Source organism: Micropterus salmoides, unplaced genomic scaffold, assembly GCF_014851395.1.
Source record: "Micropterus salmoides isolate LMB-PRFRI ecotype aquatic unplaced genomic scaffold, ASM1485139v1 Ms_hic_scaffold_16, whole genome shotgun sequence".
NCBI lineage: Eukaryota > Metazoa > Chordata > Actinopteri > Centrarchiformes > Centrarchidae > Micropterus > Micropterus salmoides.
Genome location: NW_024040707.1, coordinates 27,904,195 through 27,908,718, shown reverse-complemented (window position 1 = coordinate 27,908,718; position 4,524 = coordinate 27,904,195). Strand labels below are relative to the sequence as shown.

General features: G+C 41.9%; 1 pseudogene; it reads left to right on the top strand.

Moving 5' to 3' along the window:
* The first annotated feature begins 371 nt into the window (after positions 1-371).
* On the top strand, positions 372-2,136 carry LOC119905203 (annotated as a pseudogene).
* The last annotated feature ends 2,388 nt before the right edge of the window (positions 2,137-4,524 follow it).

Here is a 4,524-nt window from a genome sequence, read left to right as displayed (position 1 = left end):
CCCTTTACAAAATGCTGTGAGTTTGACTTGGGTGGAGGAACTTTGTGTCTGTTGGCTTGTGGTTTTAATCCTTGTAAAAGATTTCTTGTGATCGTCATTCACTCGCAGATATGTCCAAAGACTGATCGCATGCTTTGCCTCAGTGTGTTGTTTCAAATCCATTGGTGATCAAAATGTGTCACCCATCAGATTTTGTGACCCAAATGGGAAGTTAAAGTGTTCTAACACGTGGTTAACATTGTGAAACAGTTGCAGTTTGGTTAGGTTTAGGCATCAAAACTACTATTAGGTTTAATAATAACAATTGCAACAATCCCATCCCTCTGGAGGACCTTGAAGTTTACAGTGATTAGTGTTTTCTCAGAACGGTCATGAAGAAGCACAAGATAACCCACACTGAAGCCTCACCTGGAGCAGTCTCCTCACCCAGTGGAGATTTCGCAGACATTCTGGACTCAATAGACAAGAAATTTTCCACCTTTGATACCCTATTATCTCTGGTGTAAGTTCTGCACAAAGGGTTTCAGGCTCTGCAGGAATTCCTGGAGTTTAGACAGAAACAGGTGGTTGATGGCCAGCTGTACTGGGGCTGAGACACCACTCTCTGGCTTTACTAGGAACCAAATCTAGCAACAGGTGAACTGCATCACTGTGATTAACATAATTTGACATAATTTTTCCCTTCCCTCCTCATTACTCTGTGATACAGTATATATGGCAGGTTAAAATACAATGCACATCTCGACAGTATAATTTGATTATCTGTCCAATAATGTTCTGTGTGTTTTTGTCTGTTTTGGTGTCTCTATTTTTGATGAGATGATAGTGACAAACATCCAAGCTTTTCTGTGGTGAAAGGTGTGGGGTTTAGAACTCTGCTGGCTGCTGCAGAGCCTAGGTACACTCTGAAGACAGAAGATTTATCGCACAGAGAAATTGGATCATGTGCATGCAAAAGTGGTGATCAAGATAAAGGAGCTTTTGGCTGCTGAAAATGCAGGAAACCATACTGCATTTACAACAGATTGTTGGTCAGGGTCCACTGAGTCGCTAATGAGCTTGCCTGCTCACTTCATAGATGAAGTATGGAACAGGGTGCAAGTTGTCCTAAATGTGAAAGCCATGAGTGGTTCTCACACTGGTGATTACATTGGACAGTTGTTTTTAGACATGCTTACCGAGTGGGATATAGACAGTGAACGTGTGCTGCTGGTGCTCAGGGACAGTGCAGACAATATTGTTAAGGTTATGAGGTTGATGGAGATGGAGGTTGATGGAGATGCTCACACCCTCCAGCTTGTTGTGAATGATGGCCTCCAGGCACAGAGAGCTGTAGGTGACATCCTGGCCAACCTGAAGAGGTATGCAACCCATTTTAGCCATTCAGTCCCTGCCCAGCAAAGGCTTGAACATATTCAGAAGGATGTCGGTCTACCTGAACACTGCATTATCCAGGCATGCCCAACCAGATGGAATTCCACATTGCATATGCTCCAAAGGATGCAGGAGCAAAAGAGAGCAGTGACAATCTATTCCGGGGACTTTGGACATTTTACATGTCCAAGTGTGGAGGAGTGGGACCTGGTTGAAATGCTGATCAACACACTGGAACCAACTGAGGAGATTACTCTAGAAATGAGTAAGACTGATGCATCTGCATCATGCATCATCCCCACCATTGAGGTTTTGAAAAGATTTCTGGAGACTCAGGGTCCTGAAACTAGAGGAATTCAGAATTTGAGGAAGGCCATGCTCGACAGCTTAACCAGAAGGTTTTCCAAGATCAGAGAGTCCAAAGAAGCAGTGCTGGCCTGTGTGCTGGATCCTTGTTACAAACAGCGCACCCTCTCTGACAGCACAACCAGGAAGGCCTGGCTTGAAAAAGAAGCAGACAATCAACATCAAGCAAGCTCAGTGGCCACTCATAAGGATGGCGAGGGATATTCAAAGAAACCTAGGATGGAGAAATCCCCAGACCAGAAGCAGAGTGTGCTTGACCATCTCTATGAGGACATGTTGCAGAGCCAGGTCTGCATGAGGAGCTGGATCGGTATCTTCAAGAGCCCCTTCTTTATCGCAAAACAGGTTTCATTATTTTTCAGTGATATCAAATTAAGTTATGCTTTTGTATATTAAGTATCTATAATATTTGTATTTGTCATTATCATCATCATCATCATCATCATCATCATCATCATCATCATCATCAGGTGATTTATTTATTTTATATGTAGCTATACATTTAACTTATTTTAATTAAATTTTTTCAAGTCATTGACATGGTTTTGTGGAATATTGAAATTGTTTGGTATAGCTCTTTTACTTTAACTTTAGTATTATAATTTACAAAGACTGTTAAAACCAGCTTCAACTGGAAGTAAGTAAAAGTGTTAAATGTTTAAAACCAGACTGTTTTTTTGATCATTAAAAAATATATACTTTTGATGTGCAATTGTTTAGTCAATGAGACTGGAATCTAAGGCTTTTTTTAAACATTATCCATTCTGGAAAATGTTTTATAGCCCACATACATAAAACAGCATTCAATAGTAAAATATCGGCCTGTATACAGGAAAAGGGTCTAATATCCAGTTCATTTTCAAAATCAAAATATTGGCTTATAAATCGCCTCTTTTCACTTTAATATCGGCATTGGCCCCCAAAAATCCATATCGGTCGGGCTCTAGTTCTCATCACCCAACTCTCAGAGAATATACCTTCTTTTCACCAGTCCACCACTCATATTCTCACCTAGACTATTCATTGGTCAGCAGCTCAATTATGACATCTCAGACGCTCAGATTCACCCTATCACTATCATGCACTGGTTTCTTTCACTCTGAATAAAAAAAGGAGTCACACCACCAACTAGAAATTGGAGACGTAATATATCATTACTTAAAGACCTTGATTTTAGTTACTTCAAAAATGAGTTGGCAGCATTTATGGAAACTAATGTCCTGCCATGAATCTCACCATGTGTTCTTTGGGAGGTAATCATCCAAGGTAAAATAATCTCCTACTCATCATACAAAAAAAAGAAATAGAGATCTCGGGAATTAGAGCTAGAACAAAAAATAAAAACATTAGAAGCTGCCCATGCTGCCTCAAACAATCTGAGAAAATGAAAACTTAAATTAATTGAAATTATTTATAAAAACACTCAATTCCAGTTGCAAACACTATGCTTGGAGAACTTTGAACATGGCAATACCATAAAACTGCGATTTAATAGCCTGGGCTTTCATTGGCTAAAATCACTGAATTGACCCTGCCTATATTTGTGACAAGGATTGGTTCAAGGATGGGGTGGTCGCTGGCTCTGGGGTGCTGGCGGTGCTCAAAGGGCTATTGCTACAAGCCCTGGGCTGGAGGGACCTCTTGCCTAGGGGCTAAATGCTGGGGGGGCAGTCAGGAACCTGGCCCAGTGGGCAGAACCATTCCTGCCTAGCCTCCCTATGACCTCTTCCCTCTCAAGTTTGGCCAATAGGGCGCCACCATGTTGAGTTTTTGCAACCAGTGGCACCATACATGACCATATTTGGACGAAATCGTGGAGCTAACGACCATGTGTGGCCCCAGTTAGCTTGCTTAGCAAGGTGCATCACATTAATTGTCATTTTAACAGGGCTGACAATTTTGTCTAGCGAACAACAGTCATAAACTAAATGTACTCACCAGAGAAAGTGAACAGCCAACTCCTAACATGCTTTTTCAACGGCGCTGGTTAAATTTACACAGTGCTGTGGGTACGAGTCTAGCCTGATTAACATGTTGCCATGGTCAATCATAGATAATCCCGCCCTGAAGCATACACTGCTTTCTGGTCTATCTAGTCCTCTAAATGGGACCACAATTTAATAAATGAAAATCATGCTTTGTTGAAGAAGACGTGAAACTAGCGACTGAGACCATAAACTCATTAGGAAAGTGTGTACTGAGGTAATAAATCAGGTGAGAAGTAGGGTCATTTTACCATTATTTCTAATGGAACCGGACTTCTTTTTGCAACCAGAAAAGTTGCCCCTGCTGGCCGAGAGAATGCAGGTTTAAGGGACTTCCACTTTCATATCAGATCGCTGACCAGAAGCTTCCTGTTTGCTTCCCGCTTGCTCACTACATAAACCCGTACTCTGGGGGCAGGCATGCTGCAGGGCGTTTGGTTCTGTTCCTTCCTCCCCCACTGGCCCACTTGCCCCTCGATTTCAATCACACATTAGACATTGAGGGCTTGGGGGTGGGAGGGGCATGTTGGGGGACTCCACTCCCTACCAGTTATGGGGTGCCCGTGTCACAACTACCCTGCAATTTTAACTGCACCTTAGTTATCACACACCTTATCTCCACCCACCACACCACACTTCACAAACCAAGACATGTATGACATACACACATACACCCACAGAAAGACAAATTTAGGTTGTCAACAGATAGTTGCATTATTCTTTTTACATGTCATAAAGTTATCCATTCAAATTAAGTGTTATTTCCCCTCTCATGGCTTTGCTGTGTTGCATATTTATT